This window comes from Oryctolagus cuniculus, chromosome 9 (genome assembly GCF_051225735.1).
Source record: "Oryctolagus cuniculus isolate XC-2025 breed Fujian yellow rabbit chromosome 9, ASM5122573v1, whole genome shotgun sequence".
NCBI lineage: Eukaryota > Metazoa > Chordata > Mammalia > Lagomorpha > Leporidae > Oryctolagus > Oryctolagus cuniculus.
The window spans coordinates 117,136,221-117,156,633 of record NC_142875.1 but is presented as its reverse complement, the minus strand read 5'-3'; the positions used below and the strand labels follow the sequence as shown (position 1 = coordinate 117,156,633).

At 42.1% G+C, this 20,413-nt stretch overlaps 1 protein-coding gene across 30 annotated transcripts in view; it reads right to left on the bottom strand.

Moving 5' to 3' along the window:
- Window positions 1-20,413, bottom strand: part of PLEKHA5 (pleckstrin homology domain containing A5) — a 262,716-nt gene that overhangs the window by 144,880 nt on the left and 97,423 nt on the right. For 4 of the 30 annotated variants that reach the window (XM_070048498.2, XM_070048504.2, XM_089303896.1 and 1 more), the window contains exon 1: window positions 20,100-20,280. The exons of 25 other annotated variants lie outside the window; for them this stretch is intronic. The gene's annotated coding sequence lies outside the window, so the exon portion shown is untranslated. Of the gene's footprint in view, window positions 1-20,099; window positions 20,281-20,413 lie in introns of those variants that run through there. One more of the 30 variants, XM_070048496.2, reaches the window with a different exon arrangement.

Here is a 20,413-nt window from a genome sequence, read left to right as displayed (position 1 = left end):
TATTCAAACAGATACTTGCACATGATGTTCATAGCGGCAATATTCACAACAGCCAAAGGTACATCAATGGATGAATGGATAAATAAAATGTGACATGCAATGGAATATTATTCAGCCACAAAATGAACAAAGTATTGATACATACTACAACACAGATGAACCTCAAAATCACTGTGCTAATGCAAACAGCTGGACAAATGATCACCTATTGCATGATTCTCTATATTAGAAATACCATAAAAAGGTAAATTGCCAGGGGTTTTGGGAAGGGGAAATGATGAATAACTAATCAAAGGGCACAGGGTATCCTTTTGGGATAATAAAAATGTTTCGGAACCATATAGAGGCAATGGTTGGACACCACTATGAATGAGTCCATTAAATGCCAAATCGTGATTTAAAATGGTTAATCCTATGCCATATGAATTTTCCTCGAATTAAAAGGTAAGCGATACAGCATCAATATGAAATATTAGAGGGGTTAGCGTTGTGGCATAGCAGGTTAAGCCTTTGCCTGTGTCGTCGGCATCCTATATAGGAGCCAGTTCGTGTCCTGGTTGCCCCACTTCTGATCCAGCTCCCTGCTAATGTGTCTGGGAAACAGCAGGAGATGGCCCAAGTCCTTGAGTCCCTGTACCCATGTGGGAGACTTGGAAGAAGCTCCTGGGTCCTGGCTTAAGCTTGGGCCAGCCATGGCCATTGTGGCCATCTGGGAAGTGAACCAGTGGATGGAAGATTCTCTCTCTCTCTCTCTCTCTCCTCTCATACTGTTCTCTTTATAACTCTGCCTTTCAAATAAATAAAAAGTAAATATTAAAAAAAGGAAATATATAAAGATTTCAAGGAAGACGCAGATTACAATTTAATCAGTGCTAAGCCAGCAGTACTTCCAACAACAGTTCTTCCCCTGGCTGGATATCCGCTGGTATCTTCTTCACTACAGCCAGCATTCCAAGGAGACTTAAGGCAAGTGTCCATTCTGATACTCAGATTAATATGCACACTGAGAATGGAACTAGTCCAGGAGACAGATGGTAACGTGCATTCTGATCTAAATCACAACTAGAAGACCCTGCCAGTTTACTACTGCAGAGATTCCCTAGGGAAAGTCTTTGGGAGTCGGGGGCCCTCGAACATCACCTTACAATGCTTCGTTGCTGCTTCTCATGAGAAAATGGGACTAACAGTTTGTGTCTTCCTGAATGTTTTCCCTAAACAAGGGCCTTCAGAGCAGTGCTTCTCACCATATAAAATAATGTTAACCAAGGGGAAGAATGAGCACAACTTGCAAATTTCTGCACTTCCAGCCCACAGATTCTCTAATTAAAACTCCATTTTTGGGGTCTGCAGCGTAGCATAGCGCGTTAAATCACTGCTTACGACACTGGCAGCTCCCATCAGAGTGCTGGTTTGAGTCCCAGCTACTCTGTTTCTGATGCCGCTTTCTGCTAAGGCCAAGTGGGAAAGCTGTGGAAGCTGGCCCAAGTACTTGGTCCCCTGGAGCCCTAAAATACTTGGATAGTAAGATTTTTACCCTTGGGGTGGATGGGGGATGGGGGGCTGAGAGAAGCAGTAGAGGTCAAGTACTGCTGGGCACTTCATATCACATGGAATAAAGAGACTGCATAAACCCTTTTCACTCATGTCTGCCCCTTCTGTCCTAAAACTGCCAGCCCACTGTGACTCAAAGAAGTGCGAAGTTCAATTTTGACAGATTATAATATATTTATAAAATATAAAACACATCTTCACAAGCAACTGATTATAGATTTTATTACTGAAAATGCTTCAAGTAGAAGGAGAGAGTCGGGGCTGACACTGTGGTGTAGTAAGTTAAGCTTCTGCCTGTGGTGCCAGTATCCCATATGGGTGCTGGTTCAAGTCCTGACTGTTCCTCTTGCAATTCAGCTCTCTGCTATGGCCTGGAAAAGCCGTGCAAGATGGCCCAAGTGTTTGGGCCCCTGCATTTGTGTGGGAGACCCAGAAGAAGCTCGTGGCTCCTGGTTTCAGATCGGCCCAGCTTCAGCTGTTGTGGCTACTTGGGAAGTGAACCAACAGATGGAAGACCTTTCTCTCTGTCTTTACCTCTCTGTCTTTCCTTCTCTGTCTGTAACTCTGCCTCTCAAATAAATAAATAAAATCTTTAAAAAGAAAAAAAGGAAACAGTCACTAAGGCAATCTGTCTAAAATTCCACAAATTATTCACACTTAGGAATACTCCATAAACTGAAGGCCATGGAAGTTTAATCATGTCTTTCAACAACAATTTAAATTTTGAAATTTCACAGGATGTCTTTGAGTTCTAAATAAGGTGTTTTTTTTTTCTGGTGAAATTTTTTTACCAAGAAATGTGGAAAACTGGGTCATATTGTATCAAAAGCAACACCCACTAACAATATGGGCAAGAGAGGGAGAAAAGGAGTTAACAGAATTCTGCCCATAAATGAAGAGACATTCAGCTCAACCAGAGTTCTCCGAATTTGTCATTCCTGAGCACCTCTGAGATTTCATCATATGTAACTATCACATTATTAAGAGTAGTTGCCAGTGCTATGGTGCAGCAGGTTAAAGCCCCAGCCTGTAGTACCAGCATCCCATATGGGTGCTGGTTTGAGTCCTGGTTGCTCCACTTCTGATCCAGCTCTCTGCTTTGGCCTGGGAAAACAGTGGAAGATGGCCCAAGTCCTGGGGCCCCTGCACCTGAGCAGGAGACCCGGAAGAAGCTCCTGGCTTCAGATGGCACAGTTCCGGCCATTGTGGCCATCTGGGGAGTGAAACAATGGATGGGAGACCTCTCTCTCTTTCTTTCTCTCTCTCTTTCTTCCTCCCTCTCCCTCTCCCTCTTCCTTCTCCCCCACTCCCCATAACTGTGGCTTTCAAATAATTAAATAAATCTTATTTAAAAAAAAAAGAGTAGTTGTGGGTTACTTTTTAAAAAAATCAACTTAGTGGTGGGCATTTGGCACACTGGTTAAGACAGGATTTGGGACACCTGCATTGCATATTGGAGTGCTTGGGTTTGAGTCCTGGCTCTGCTCTCAATTCTAGTTTTCTGCTCATGTATACACTGGGAGGCAGCAAATGATGGCTCAAGTAATTGGATTCCTGTCACTCACATGGGATTCTGGGATTGAGTTTCCGGCTCCCAGCTTCAGCTTGGCCCAGTCCCAGCTGTGGTACATTTTTGGGGACTGAACTAACAGATGGGAGATCCCTTTATCTCTTTCTGTCTTTCAAATATAACAAATGGATAAAATTTTTAAAAATTTAAACGCAATTTAAATAGGTTCATCCAAAGCAATATCTGTGAAATTACAGGCTTTTACTCATCAGCTATATTGTTGCCTAACACAACATTAAAATGAGAAAATTTCATCCACATACTATGCTATTATGCTGTAATTAACTTCAGAGTACTTCAGTATTACCAGTGGAGGAAGGTAGTTAACTACCTTATCAGCAACCCACATTCAGGGATGCTAAGACAACCACCACATAAGCCTTCCAATATCACTGTCTAAGTCTGTATCACAGGGTTCATTAATCCCCATCAGGGATATCAGAAATATTTCTTCATGGTGAGATGAGTGACATTTAAAATATGTGGTGGGCTCAGGGTTTCGCACAAACAGGAAGAATCTGGTGACACCAGCAGCCAAACCCTTTTACAGTATTGGCCCAGGAAAGAATTGCATTCGGCTCTCTACCCCTCTACATGAAGGATTCTGCTTCCTGAAAGTTGTGTGGGCTGCTCCCTATGTGAGAACACAGTCATCTTTAGAGTGAATGTTTCATGTGAGGTGCCTGTTAAATGCCTAACAACAGAGTGGGTGCTTCATCGTTGGTCTTCCAAGTGGATGGCAGGGGCCCAAGAACTTGAGCCATCCCCGTCTGCCTTCCCGAGAGCACTAGCAGGAGGCTGGATTGAAGTGGGTTAAGTCCCCTTATAGGAAAACTTTAAAAACTGTTTTTATACCTACTTGCTAACAGTGTGGTCTAGAATCTGCTTCCATGAACTAACACAACTGGGAGCAAGGCTGTGGGGAAGGCAACACAAGCAGGCCTGTGCTGGAGGTACTGTCTCAGCTGCAGAACACCCCAACAGGGTGAATACGGTTATGAAGCAAGCCACACACATGTGTCTGGCTTCCTAGCACACATGTAAGTTGCACCTGCACTACGTGGGAGGCTACTGTGCATAGCAGTATGTGTTAAAAAATGAATATATCTTAATTTAAAAATGTTTCATTGCTAAAAAAGAGACGACCCTTCTCTCTGTCTATAACTCTACCTGTTCAAAAAAAAAAAAAAAAAAAGTGATGACCCTTGATGGCAGTCTGAGCCTTGCGGGAGTCCTAACCTTTCTGTGGGTGGAGGGCCCTGTGCAGTGTCGCCAGTGCAGACCCATCAGGGTGGTGGCTGTGGCAATTTCTTTCTTTCTCTTTTAAGATTTATTTATATACTTGAAAGTCAGTGTTACACAGAGAGAGAAGACCTAGAGTTGCACTGCTTAAAATACAAGCCACGTAAAGGACATAGCACATCAGTACCAGGGCTCTGGCAAGCACGCTCCTTTTCTGTACTTCTGTCAAGCTTAATGATGCAGACTGCAAGTCAGTTAACTGATAACTTTTCTCGAGAGGTATTGGGCATTTTATCTGCAAATGTGACTAATAACAACTTAAAGCAAATTAACTTCTCTATTTTCTGTAGAAATTACAACTGCATTCAATGAGTCAACATGACTGACAGAAGCATTCAACCAAAGGTTTCAAGAAAAGCAATTTAAGTTTCTTTGACTTTCTTTGTGTGAATTTGTTTTTTGAGAAAAAAAATAAATCTCTGGCAAGAGTATTAACTACCGTTCTGTTGTGTGCTTGACAAAATCAGAGAGCAAAGTGCCTCAGCTATTTCAGTTTTTTAAATGATTCCCTCCACATCCACCAAAACCAATTAATTATATAAGGATGCTGTACCTGCCATCTTTCCCTGCATGCTAACCAGGAATCCAGGCTATACATTAATAGAGGACAACCTCCCCCTTGGAAAAGTGCACAGGAGACAATCGCAATTAACGCCTAAGACTAAAAGCAATTTAGATGTATTTAATAAATGAAAGAAGATGTCAATTGGCAACAAGAGTATGCTTTTAAAGTAACAACAGATAACCTGGAAGTATTCAATATATGGTAAATAAGCCCATCCAAATTAGGACTGCTGATTCAACACAGGAACTAAAAAAGAGAGGAAAGAAACGAACAATCTAAAATAGCAAATACTCAAATGATTCACAAATCCTTTACAGCTGCTTCTGAAATAGCATACACACCATCTAAACAAACAAGAAAAACTCAAAATAAATATACCCTATCAGATTAAAAATAGAAGTATAACCGACAGATTTTGTCATTAAAATGTTTGATCCCATCAAGTTTAGACATACAATTATATTTTAAAGTATTTTGTATCTTACCAAATACATAGCTTCTTTTTAAGTGAACTATAGTAGATTAAAAAAGAATACAGTGACACACAGAAGAAAACAGATAAAAATAATTCACTGGTCCCACTGCCCAGGGTAATGTGCTGATACACAAAAACAGGTAAACCAAACACAGATGACAAGCAGTGCAAAAGTGCAAAGTACCTTTATATTAGGTACTTCAGATATACAAATTATTATAATCTCCTTTTTACGGAGGTAAAATCAATCACCCATTTGTAGACATTTTTCCCCTCACAGAGAACACAGTATATTCCATGGAGGGATTTCTATTTTGCCCCCTTTTGGATATTTTTGCTAAGACTATGAGTTTTTAAATGTGGGAGAACATGTTGGTATCTCCTGTTGGGTCTAATGAAGTTCACGTTTCTTTCCCAAACAGGAACACAACATTTTTATTTGGGTGTTTATTAGCACTCCCCATCCTTTACTGTTCTTGCCAACTAGGTTAAATAGGTACTGGGCTTATTTTATTTAATGTGGGGTGTCTTCAGCTTCTACCAGTGTCAAGTCTTGGTGGATGATCTTCCTTTCTAACTTACTGAAGTAACTGCCTTCCTTGACCTGTTGTCACTGACTGCTTGAACTGTCCCTGGTGGCCAGCCTCCAAAAGAGTGCTCAACCACCCAGAGCAGAGCTGCAGAGCTGCAGAGCTGCAGAGCCAAGCCTCTGCCACTGACTTACAGGAAAGGCTTCTGTTGTTGTAATTGGTACAGTTTTGGGGGGGGGGGGTGAGTTTTGCTCCACAGCACTAGATCAATGAGTGTCATCCATCTGATTTTCCATAAAACTTGCAACTATTATGCAAATCCTCTCAAATTTATTTATTTATTTATTTTTAAATCTTCTCAAATTTAAAAAGCACTCTTTTCTCTTTAATTTCTCTCCTGCCAAACGCCTCTGGACAGCTGACACCAATCACACTACTAAAACTGCTTTCTTAAAGGTCAATCGATACTCTCATAATCACTACATCAATGTCTCGGTTTCCTTCTTCTCCCCTTGATGCCTATGCAGCTTTGGGCAATGGGAAATCTTTCCATTCTTGGCTTCCACGACACTGCATTTTCCTTAGCTCTGACCCAGGTCTCCGGAGTACTTTTTTGCCTTTCTTCAAGCATCGTATTTTATTCAGATCCCTTATCCACAGGGACTTTTGAGTTCCCACATTTCCTCACTACAGGTATGACGACAGCCAACAGCCGCAAGTGGCACATTTAAAGTTTCTTGAGCACCTATGCGGGGCCGTACGCGAGCCCCTCACATGCGGCATTCACCACTCTTACGTCCAGGCTCCGTTCTTAACAGGAAATCCAACCACCAGAAGAATCACAACCGCTCAGGACCTCTAAGAACCCTCAATATTGGCGTGTCTAATGTTACTACTCTCAGCTTTCTTTCTCAAAAGCAACTGTAATAAGAATCTACAGGAAGTCTGCCTGTTTTGTTGCAAAAAATTTGGAGAGTAAGTTGTCTGTTACACCACCCACTGCTCCTAAATAAGAACACACACAAGAAATTTTATTGATGGAAAAACTCTCTTCTCTGGATAGACCAATATGTGTCTTTTTTTTTTTTTTATGGTATGATAGTTTTACATTTCCCTTTTACACTGGGAAAAGGAGTTAAAAGTTAATTTTAATTACAGCAAAGCTAATGACTTAATGCTTAAGAATTTTGTTTTGTATGATTTTTTCATTAGTTCTGAACTTACCTATCCTTATTTTTGTGTTCATATCATTTAATCTTTTGTACCAAGTTTTTTAGAAAAAATTGCTAAATGTAATTCATACTCAACATTATACAACCTTCTAATATATATTACTTGTAAGTTGGGGACTTGCTCTTAAATCATCTTTTTATTATTGGAGATACAAATTTAGACAGAAAGCAAAAATCCAGCACTTGTTTGAGCTATCGATATTATAACTATCACGAGAGCATGAGCATTCACTGAGTGCCTATTTGCTCATTATGCTGATTAGAACAGATTTTTTTTAACTTGCTGAATAAATTGATATTTTTGCAACTGCTGGATTTTTAAGAGATATCTCAGGGTTGGGCCCTTCATGACTACCTTCATGACAGGTTCTCAGACAGATATGAATATATGGTTTCAAATACAAACCCCTTGTAAGATTTTCAAAACATAACTTGTAGTAGAAGGTTGGAGAGGTACTATTTTGTGAAGTAGTTTTATATGCAACTCACATACGCACACACAAGGCTAACAGCTCAGCTGCTAACATGTCAGAGGCCATATTTTCTTGGCCATTTCTGCACACTACAGAGGACTAAGCACTCAATAAACAGTTGCTCAGTGTCTGGATTCTGTTATGGCTTCTGTATTATTTATAACTCATAACATATTTCTATATTTCACAATAAAAAACTGTTGGCTAACCTAAACAAGCTTCAACTGACAGGGAGACTCCAAGTATTGCAAAAGAAGCAATCATTTTTAGTAAGCAAATAAATCTTGGCACAAAATAAGAAAAAGACAAATATGCTTGCTTTCCAGTGAAAGCCAACACCCACCCATGCAGACTGGTATGATGAGCGAGTCTCGGTTTCCAGCTTCAGATGGGCTCCGACCACCAGTTGGCAGACAGCCCTTTTGTTGGCCGCTAGTCTGCATTCAGCAGCTACTCTGAAATCTCTTTCTTTTAAGCCACCTACCTAATCACTCCCATGCTCCCAAGAACTATTTCTTGCCCTCCAGCTCAAATCTCAACTGCAGTCATGCCCGTCCTACCACTGTCTCCCTTCGGGTCTTCTTAGGAAGAGCTGCCCACCCTCCACTGTATATCCCTGATTTGCCCTCTTCCCAGCTTCCTGGGGACCTTGGTTCTCACAGTTGGTTCTTCTCTTTCTTCCATCTTCAACCTCTCCTACTTATCATGTGAAAGACACATCTTAGTCATCCCCATTCTCTGCTGTGTCTTGCCACTGAACTGCTCTTATGACAAACGAACAAACAAACAAACAAACAAACAAACCAGTTCACACTGCTTGGCCATCCTCCCTCCCATTCCCTTCGCTCTTTCATTAACCATGATTCCCTAGTCTCCTCATTTCCTTAGTGAAGGTCACCATGTCCTCCCAGGTGACAGTCCTCATGGGGCTGATATGCAGCACCCAACATTCTCCAGGCTCTGCATCCCAGCCCCCCAGCCCCCTGCCTCTCCTGCCAGCCACAGCTGCAGGAGCTCCTGCCCATCAGCGAGACACTGCTTTCCTGCACGTTTCTACCATCAGCCCTCACTCATTTCATATCCCTGACACATTCTTCACTGGGTAACTCCTTTTATCATCCAGTAACAATGCTGATGTCTTAAACCTACACACTCTAATCTGGTGCCCTGATTTCTGTTGCTTTACAGGGTCTTGTCATCATTTTTTTTTTTTTTTTTGCTTCCCTCAGCAAAAGGAATATCCCATCCATATTTCAAAATTCTTAATGTCCAAACCTCTTTATTCCCAGTAAAACCTTTTTCCTTCCTTCATTTCTTTTTTTTTTTAAAGATTTATTTTATTTATTTATTTGAAAGTCAGAGTTACACAGAGAGAAGGAGAGGCACACAGAGAGAGGTCTTCCATCCGCTGGTTCACTCCCCAGTTGGCCACAACAGCCTGAGTTGTATCTATCTGAAGCCAGGAGCCAGGAGCTTCTTCCGCATCTCCTATGTGGGTGCAGGGGCTCAAGTACTTGGGCCATCTTCTACTTCTTTCCCAGGCCATAGCAGAGAGCTGGATCGGAAGTGGAGCAACCGAGACTTGAACTGGCTCCAACATGGGATGCCAGCACTGGAGGCGGCAGCTTTACCCGATACACCACAGCACTGGCCCCTCTCCTACATTTCTTACCTCAGATACAATTCAAATGCTGGGGAAGAGTTCTTTGCCTCACGTTTGCTATTCTGCCACCAAGTTCATCAAACCCTAAGAGTGTGCTTCCTTGACTGTCATTGTATCTCTCTTCTCCATTTCTACTGTCAGTTCCACATCCTTGGCCTATATGCAGTTTTACCATCTTAAGCACAAACAAACTCATGCTTACTCTTCTCCCCCTTTCAATGTATCCTCCACACTGCTGCAAGTTTGCCTAATACACAATTTGTCCTCGTCAATTCCCCTACTCAAACGCTCAATAGCAACTCACTGGGGCCAATAGGATGGTCTGTGCTCCTCAGTGTGGCAACTGTGACCTAGGCTCCCTGCCCCTAAGAACCTCACTCATATCTAAGACTCTATTAGCACCTAACAAACTGTTCCCTGAAAAGATCTACAAGCATTTTGGTCTTGCTGTTCACCCATCTCTGCCAGAGTCTACAGTGTACCCTCGCCTGCTTCTCTGCTTAGTAAATTCTTCAGAACGCAACATAGTGCTGGTCTACTGGTATCCGTGGCATCAGCATCCCTCTCTGGCTGCTCCATTTTCAATCCAGCTCCCTTCTAATGAGCCTGGGAAAGCAGTGAAAGATGGCCCAAGTGCTTGGGCTACTGCACCCACGTGGGAGACCCAGCAGGAGTTTCAGACTCCTGGCTTTGGCCTGGCCTGGCCCCGGCTGTTGTGGCCATTTGGGGGAGTGAACCAGTGGATGGACCATATCTCTCTGTCTCTCCCTCTAACTCTATCTTTCAAAATGCAACACAGACCTCATCTGCTCTGAGAAGTCACCCATACCCTCAGAGCCCTGGGCAGAAGGACTGACCCGTCACAGGGCACACTTCTCTCGTCTTGTCCTCAGCACCCAACCCAGAGGAACCAGTCACCATCTGGAGATTCAGGTCACTTGGGTCTTGAATGGGTAAATGTTCCCAAGTTCACTTAATCACTTGACAGCAATGCTCTCTTCAGAGTCCACATTCCCCTACTGAGTATATTTAGGAGTCATCTTGGGGTTCACCAGAATCCAGCGTGGAGACTGGAACAAGACTGCAGATTTCATCAGCTTAGAGACGAAACATTTTGGAGTTACAGAGACATCAGTTTCAATACTGGCTCTGCCAATTAGAAGTTCTGTGAACCTGAAGAACTACCCTCAACATGTTTTATTTTTTTAACTTTTCAATTCATACATACTTAAGATTAAATTAAACCTGTGAGCACAGACTGATTTCCAAAATCTACTTACCAACACATTTACTTAAAAGTAGTGTCATGACATACGATTTATGTTTTGTTTTTTGGGTTTTGGTTGATGGCTGACCCATGTGTGAAATCTTTATAATCCTTATGGTAGGAAGAAGCATGGAATTACCAATTTCATCTGTTTTCCTAAACCTAACATGATTGGGCTTCAATTACTTCTACTTTTTTTTTTTTTTTTGAAAGAGTTAGAGACACAGAGAGAGAGACAGAGACAGAGAGAGAGAGAGGTTTTTATTTTTATTTTTATTTTTGACAGGCAGAGCAAACAGTGAGAGAGAGAGAGACAGAGAGAAAGGTCTTCCATTTTCTGTTGGTTTACCCTCCAATGGCCACTGCAGCCGGCACGATGGGGCCGGCACACCGCGCTGATTCGAAGCCAGGAGCCAGGTGCTTCTCCTGGTCTCCCATGCGGGTGCAGGGCTCAAGCACCTGGGCCATCCTCCACTGCCTTCCCGGGCCACAGCAGAGAGCTGGCCTGGAAGAGGGGCAACTGGGACAGAATCTGGGGCCCTGACCGGGACTAGAATCCGGGGTGCCGGCGCTGCAGGCGGAGGATTAGCCTGGTGAGCCGTGGCGCTGGCCCACTTCTACTTTACTACTCGATAACCCCGGTACTTTAAAAAAAAAAAAAAAAAAAAAATCAGGGGCCTGCATTGTGACTTAGCAGTTTAAGCTGTAGCCTGTGATGTCAGCATTCCATAATGGGTACCAGTTCCTGTTCCAACTGCTCCACTTCCAATCCAGCTCCCTGCTAATGGCCTGGGAAAAGCAGTGGAGGATGGCCCAAATCCTTGGTCCCCGCCACTCACATGGGAGAACCAGATGAAACTCCAGGTTCCTTGCTTCGGCCTGGCCCAGCACTGGCTGTTGCGGCCATCCAGGGAGTGAGCAAGTAGATGAAGCTCTCTCTCTCTAACTCTGACTTTTAAGAGCAAAACACACAAAACAAAACAAAGCGGCCAAAGGACAGACAGAACTATCAGATAGTGTAAACTAGAAAATTTGATCCTAAGAAGTCATGTGACCTCAGTCATTATTCAACAGCATCAGGTTACAATTAAATAAACAGAAATTAAGAAACACCAAAATACCAATCTTAAAACAGCAGGATTATGAATGATTTTTAACTTCCTTTTACTTGTCCATTTAAAAAATATTTTCTACAATACATGTATCACTTTTTGGAATAAAAATTGTTTAAAAACCTTTAAAAAAGTAATAAATTTTCAGATAAAAAGAATTATGAAAGTGTGTATTCCATATGATCCCAGTCATGACATTCACCAAGGTCATGGTAAGTTGTTACAGTCGCCACAGAAACTAATACAACCTAATACTACTAATACAACTAATACAACTCTTCATGACCTTCTGTTAAAAATATTAAGAGTCTGGTTGATTTAGGTATAAACACTGCTCCTACCACTATTTCCTTCCGTTCCAGCTGAAGTATCCCTGGATATCCCAAAAGCCCCCACCCTAGTCGCCGATCAAGATCATGGAGCTTCTACTACTCTTCAAAACAATTTTACATAGAAGAAAACATAATCTAGGTTTCAATTTGTTACAACAAAAACTGTTGTTAACAACTTACAGGAGGTCCTTGGTTTGGAGTGAGCACCTAAGCTACGTGGAACAGACCAAGTCAGAAGGGAGTGGCTGGTGCTGCAGTTCCACATCACTAATCTGGAACTAAGCTGTTTATCTGACTTCCCAAGAAATCAGGAGAGACAGACAACGTTAGTTCCAGCCAGCAGGAGAAGGAAGTCCTCTCTGCCTCACCCTTGACAAGCACAGTAGCTTGGAGGCCACCAGCCCACGTCCAGTTCTGTTTCCACTTTCCTCAGCCCTTCTCTGCCTGCACATCTAACTTCTGCTAAGTTCACTGGAGCACTCTAGAATGGTTAAAAAAAAAAAAAAAAAAAAAAGGCCAGTTAGGACCTTTAATTCGTTCTAATTTTGTCTTTGTTAACTTGAATCAATTCCTGGTCTCTCTGGCACTCCTTGGCTTACAGCTGCATCACTCACCTCTGGGTGTGGCACCTCACAGCTTTCTCTAAAACACATCTGAAGCCTCCCTCTATCCACCTCCTCTAATGAGGACCCTTCTGACTTGCATTTGCCAAGCCCCCTCCCACACCATCCAGGAAAATCTCATGTTAAAGTCCTTAATTTAGTCACATCTGTGTTTCTGCCATCAGAGTCAGGGAGGGGACCAGGGGGTCAGCAGTATTCACTCTGAGGGTCATTATTCACCTTGGGTTAGAGACGTTTGGCTCTAAGAACAAACTGTCGAGGGACAACTCTTCATGACCTTCTGTTTAAAAATATTAAGAAGTCTAGTTGATTTAGGTATAAACACTGCTCCTACCACTATTTCCTTCCGTTCCAGCTGAAGGTATCCCTGGATATCCCAAAAGCCCCCACCCTAGTCACTGATCAAGATCATGGAGCTTCTGCTACTCTTCAGAACAATTTGACATAGAAGAAAACATGATCTAGGTTTAAATTTGTTACAACAAAACCTGTTGTTAATATGAGAGAAAAAAACCAAACTAGGCTATCTAGCTATCTAAATATTTCAAATAATTTAAAATATGACCTTAAAGGAGAAGTTGGGTATTTAATGTTAAACCCCTCTTCTCAGATGCAAGAAATGACTGAAATGTGTAACACAGTGGTTACAAATGGTTAACATACATTATAAGTTTGTATGTACTGACAGTTTTTCCCCTTATGTTTATAGTGTGCACATGGGTATTCTCATTCAAACTCTTTATATGTCCAGATTGCTTTTACAATAATTATCTAACGATTCTTAAGTATCAAAAAAAGTATGAAAGGGCACCACATACTCCAAGAAACACCCACTGTACTAAACTTCAGGTTAATGTCTAGAATTACATAGTAACTCTACGGAATGTCACTGCTAAAGCTTATAAATGGGTCAGTTTTTTTGAATCGGGAAAACAGTCTTGTTTCCTTATTAGCATTTTGGAGAAGTAGAGAAAGGGTAGTGAAGATGAGTGATTCTCTGACAGCAGGAAACATATATGCTGATTAAGTCTCCTATCACTCACATCCTTTATTCTACAAGTTCTTGTTTACATAAAAGACTGGGCACTATTTACTAATATTAAGTTATTTATCTCCTGGATGAATTTTGCTAGCTACATGTTAACTGCTGTAATTCTCCATTTCTTGCCTTCAGCAAGTTGTCCTCAAAGGAAAGATGTTTCCAATAATCATACTTTCTCATTAACTTAACTGCATTTTGGACATCTATTCTCAAAGAAAAAGTATAGCTCTGGTGCTTGGTGCAGTGGGTTAAAGCCTCGGCCTGTGGTGCCGGCATCCCAAATGGGCACTGGTTCTAGTCCCTGCTGTTCCACTTCTGATCCAGCTCTCTGCTGTGGCCTGGGAAAGCAGCTGAGAATGGCCCAAGTCCTTGGGCCCCTACACCCACGTGGGAGATCTGGAAGAAGCTCCTGGCTTCAGACTGGCTCAGCTACGGCATGTTGTGGCCATTTGGGGAGTGAATCAGCGGATGGAAGACCGCTCTCTCTGTCTATACCTCTCTGTAACTCTTTCAAATAAACAAAATAAATCTTAAAAAAAAAAAAGTATAGCTCCAAGGAAAATTCATGCTTATATCAAAAGCAACAACTTCTTGACAAGGGGAAAAGAAACTCCATCATAGTTCATCTGAACAGGGAAAAAAAAAATCCCAAGATGTGTGTGAGACAGCAAGCAAGCTGTTTACCAGACATCAGGAAGGCTGGAGAAGGCCCTGATGCCTAAATCCAACCTTTCCCACACTAACCACCACACTCAACAATGGCCCAGGGCAGGACTCCTTCTGTATCAACAAGACACATGGCCTGTGTCCTAGACTTGCACTTTTCTGTCTTTACAAAGTACGTTTCAGACTTTTACTTGGAAAATGTCAGAAATAAAAATCTCAAGACTATTTCTAGGATTTTGCTAAGGCATGTGTTTTTATTAAAAGTTCTCTAAATTGCATATTCAGTGTCTGGTACTTCACATCCAGATAAATATGGCTACTTAACCAGCAAAATACCAATTCTACATCAGCTTAACAAGAAACTTAATCAAGGGGGGCTGGCATTGTGGAGCAGTGGGTTAAGCCACTCTTGCAACATTGGCATTCCGTATCTGAGTGCTGGTTCCAGTCTTGGCTGCTCTGTTTCTGATCCAGCTCCCTGCTAATGTGCCTGGTAAAGCAGCAGAAGATGGCCCAAGTACTTGGGTTCCTGCCACCTATGTGGGAAAACAGGATGGTGTTCCTGGCTCCTGGCTTCTACTATGTTCAGCCATGGCTGTTGCAGCCATTTGGAGAATGAACCAGAATGGAAGATTTCTCTCTCTCTCTCTCTCTCTCTTTCTCTCTCCCTCCCTCCCTCTTGCTCCTCCTCCCTCAATCATTCTACCGTTTAAGTAAACAAATCCTCAAAAAATAAAAAAAATAAAAAAAAGAAGAAGAAGAAGAAGCTTAAATTGTTCTCTGTTCTGGGGGACTACTGTTTTGTTAGCAAACAAGGCCAACACTGAGTCGGCTGAGCATTCTGGGGGCCAAGCAACACCCACCTCAGTCCCCTAAGCGGCCGAGGGACGTGATCAACTCTCTCAGGTCCACCACTCATGGTCTCCTGTAGCATATAAGTGATGAGGAAATGTGCACAGGGATGTAACACATCCCTAACATCTTTTTGAAAGCAAGCGTTTCAAGGTTCTGAAAACACAAGTAAAATAATTGAGCGAGTAAAAACTATGAAGCTGAATGAAGATAAACCTAAAGAAGTCAAGTCTGAAGAGATGCTGAATGAGGGTTCACTGAAATATAGAAAATTCTGATCTAAAAAGGAGAGATAGAACCAACTTTCTCCTAAAGGGAGACATTGCTATCTGATGGCCAGGCACGTGCGACTACAGGATGCTCGGGACGCTGACATTCAAACAAGTTCAAAGAGGGAGAAAAGTGCCAAGGCTTGGATTTTCAGGGTTGGAGCAGGCAAAGTTCTCAGAGGATGGGGTGGTGCACTTTCGGCTGTGAGTCAAGGAGAAAAGGCTTGACTGGAGACGGAAGCAGAATGGGCTTATGGGAAGAGAGGACAACGTGACGTCAGAATTCTGCCTAAGGCAGGGCTCATTCTGAAGAAGTAGTGGGTACTGACCAGAGTGGCAGTACTTGGGCCGAAAACCATCAGCAACAGTGAGAAAACTTGGTCTTGAAGAAACTGTGTCGCTCCCCCTCTTCGTGGAGGAACGACACAGGACCCTGCGCTGTTCTTTCGTCTGCTCGGCCCTTCCCGGGTTTGCTGCTGGTTCTTCCCGGGTTGGCTACTATCCCTTCCACCTCCGTGGAAGGGCAGTTCCCCCTGGCCACATTCCCCACTTCCGCAGGGGAGTGGCACACCGCAGGCCGGCTTTCTTGGGGGCTGCACAGGTGTTCCTCCAGATAGATGTTCCCCTTAGATGTTCCTGGTGCATGCCGTCTCTCTCCTCCTTTATAGTCCTCCTCCGCCAATCCTAACTCGGCTGCCCACACGCCGAGTACGCTGCTCTCCTCCAATCAGGAGCAGGTCCTGCTGTTTATTGGCTGAACTGGAGGCAGCTGTGTAGAAGCTGTTTTCTTCTCTCCCAGCGCCATATTGTGGGAGAGCAGATGCACAGAATAAGTCTTAATTCCAGTAACTCAGTCTAGTCCGGGTTGCTCCCCACAAAACTGTACCTTGCTTGCTACTATTGTAAAGGAAAAGTCAAGTGGAAAATTCAGAGCTAGAACTTGTTTACTTGACCCTGATTTTTGAGAGATGTAATCCCTTGTAAGGCCTGCAAGTCTAAAGTATTTTACTACAGCTGTGTGAAATATTGGTTAAGGAGAACTGTTTCCCCTTTTACCTCATGCTATAAACTACAAGGCTCAATAAAAATTTATCCACTGTCAAAAAACAAGAAAGAAAGCACATTAAAGAGACAAACATACACTGAACACTTTCTGCCACAATATCATGTAGGTTTTTAATATAAAGTGTGGTTCTTACAAATCTAAAAAGAGGATGTTAATATTTCTGTTTATAGTTCGATAAAGTCGAGAGAAATGAGGATACTTGTCTAGAGCCACAAATGGCAGAAGCCAGGTTAGAACCCAGGCCCACCACTTATTCCCCACCATGAATCACATCCTTGAAAATTAATTTGTTTCTCCACAGGAATAATCAAAGAATCACTTTAAGAGAATGAGAAGAGGGGCTGGTGCTGTGGCATAGTGGGCTAAGCCCTGAAATGTGGTGTAAAAAAAATCCCATTCGGGCACTGGTTCATGTCCTGGCTGCTCCTCTTCCAATGCAGCTCTCTGCTTTGGCCTGGGAAAGCAGTAGAACATGGTCCAAGTGGTTGTGCCCCTGACCCTACGCGGGAGATCTGGAAGAAGCTCCTGGCTCCTGGCTTTGGAATGGCACAGCTCCAGCCACTATGTCCATTTGGGGAGTTAACCAGCAGACGGAAGACCTTTCTCTCTGCCTCTCTTCTCTGTCTGTAACTCCGCCTCTCAAATAAATAAATAAATAAAATATTTAAAAAAGAGAGAGAAGAAATTTGTGAAAATTAGCAAAATCTTTACTTGATCACAGTTTTATTAGAAATCCTTCAAATAGTGTTCATTGCCCACATTCCTAGTACAGTACATGCTCCTAGTTAGGGCTTTCGAAAATGCAGTCTTAGGCAGGACATCTATCTATTGGTTAAGATGCTGCCTTAGAGCTCCTGGACCTGGAATTCCTAGGTCCGATTTCTGACTCTGTCTCCTGATTTGAATTTTCCATTAATGCAGATCCTGGTAGGTCTCAGTATTGGTGCAATTAACTGGGTTCCTGCTACCTGCATGGGAGTTTGTGGCTCCTGGTTGGGGGCTTGTGCAGGCATTTGGAGAGAAAACCAGCAGATGGGAGCACTCTTTTTCTCTTTGCCTCTAAAGTTAAAAAAAAATTAAATGCAGTTTTAGCCTTATATAACTATCGCCTGATCTACTAACCATATGTTTTTTATAGCATTATCTTGTGATTCTAAGATTACAAAATGAAAGATAAAAGCAAAGCCCATGATTCTTCCTTTTCTTATCTAGATATTTCTATGAGAGCTCACACTGAGAATTATTAAAATGTTTGCCAAATGCCTAATGTCCTGTGTTACAGTTTTCCTTCTCAAAGTGAACATGTTCCAGAGAATATTAAGCTCTGGGGTACAAGAAACTGCCAGACATGGGCTTCTTCAGCCTCAGTCTCCAGAACGGCTTGGCCACAGACTCCATCTTCACACGGCCCCACCTGAGGTCTTTAAGCGTTGCTGAAGAAACACATGTTCTGTGGGAGGAAGACATTGTCAGGTGAATGAGTGCACAGAAATGAACAAAAGATGGAGGTGTATGCTTAATCTTTAGAAACCAGATCTCGCTCTCAAGGGCTTGCCTACCCACATTTCTCTTCTTTTATTTTCCCAGTCTTTCTCCATGTTTTTCTTTATAAAGCTTTCATTGATTACCTATTGTCTATTGAAGATCTATGATCAGAAGTAAATGGGGCTAACTACAGAAGAGGAGAATAGCGTACAGCGAGATTCTGGCAAGAAAAGGTCATGATCCAGTCTCCCACCCAGCAAACAGGGGAAAGAAAGGTTGAAATCACGTCTGTCACCTGTGAGTTACATAATACGTACGGAACGTGGACGCCTGGCAAATCAGCTTCCAAGACCACAGGTGACTTATATACACACACTTTCCCCTTCTGAAATATTGTTAATTAAAACAGAAAACCATTCACAGCATTTGCAGAAGCAACATGTGTTCATTTTCTCCCTGCAGTAGCTATTTGTGAATGACTTACAGCCCTCATGAACCTCTGCCACAGTCCATGAAATAATCCCATTACTTCAGAAACCTTAAATGAACCTCCTTCTACCATATAAAGGATTCTACTAAAAATACACAGAAACAAACAGGGTGTGCAAGATGCTCAAGGTCGCACAACTGAGTCAGTGGTAGGAAGTGGGAACACGCGTCTCGGGATGTCACCCAGCCCTCGTCTCTAACTGCTGAGCTGCCTTTCCACGAATACACCAGCACAGGCATCCACCCACCTCCTTCTCATGTGCCAATCCTGGGAAATGGCACAGTGGGGGCAGCTCGCAGAATGCAGATATTTCAGGAAGCGTCACATAATTGCTGGCATTTGAAGGCACTAAGCTTTTAGTATTCTCTTCCTATTCCTCCCACCCCCCACATCATTTTTCTAGAACTCTTCAAAGCACCTTCTCTTCTGTGCCTCAGATTCTCCACCTGACATTTGGGTGTTAACAAACATGCTTTTTTTTTTGCCCAAGGAAATATATATGGTAATGTTATGCTTTCTCTTCAGATCGTCAAAAAAAACCTAACAGTTTATCTCAAGCACAGTGATGTCATTTCAATCTCTAGGACAACACCCACAAGATCGATACCCAAAGTCATCTATTATAAATATATAATCAAAACCATGTTCATCATGAGACAATAACTTACAGGTTTTAAATATTACATGGTATAATGAGAGCATAACATGGAAATGCCAAAAAAAAAAAAAAAAAAAACACCCAAAACAAGAACTCCCCTTAACTTTATGGTAAAATATGAACACTTTGCATTAGGGAAAAAATCATAAAATATTTAAGTAAGATTATATTCCTAGCAATCATCAATATATGAGCTCAGAGGAAATAAAAACCCAAAACAACAGGAACTATTATTTTGCTCCAGACACTGCTGTGGCTAATTTAGTAACTGAAAATATAATTCTAAATATGGCTATGGAAAATTGTAACACTTTATATTTTACAAAGTGTTGTCAATCTTATTTAATTTTAGGGCATCTGAAATGACCAATTATATTTACAAAGCAAACTTTTATTTCCGAACCATCTATTAAGCAACATTTACCCATTACTGCAAAATACCCTCTGATTTTCTTTAAATAATTACTGATCCTATGCTAAATGGGTCTTACCTATTACTTTAACTCTAGAAAAGGAATTTGAAATAAAAAATTATAATTCCATAAAATACAAGAACAAAAATGCTCAGCTGTCCAACAGACACATCCTGAAGTCTCTCGGCACACAACCCTGCCAGCATTATTCAGCATAAGAGAGGAAATGAAATTGTGAAGAACACGAAGGAGCATCATCACAGCAATTTACGAACTTGTCACCTGACAAATGCACTGGAAACATCTCAAAAGAATACGATTTAGACAACAGAAATAATCTTCTCCACATCTAAGTTACTTGCTACATAAAGATTTAGCTTAAGGGGGAGAAAAAAGGCACAGCAGATAGAAGACATAGCCTTGCTAGGAAGATACAAAATAGAGTAACAGCTAATTAACTCACCAAATAGCCCTTTGCTAAGAACCTGTAGTCTTCTCTTTGTCTCAGGCGCCCGAGTTTTAAAGACAAATTACATGCTTTCTGACAGAAGGATGACAAAAGGGCACACTGTGATCTCTGCTCTTGCCTCCAGAAGAAAGCTGAAGCACACTGCAATCTCCAGGAGTAAGTACTTCCTATGAGCATGCTCAGTATCTAATTTAAATGGCTTGGTATTTCATCCCGGCATGTGATGACCTACTTCCGAAACCTCAGAGGGCTGCAGACTCAATGGAAGATCATTGCTGCAATGAACTAGACAGAAACACCAAGTGATA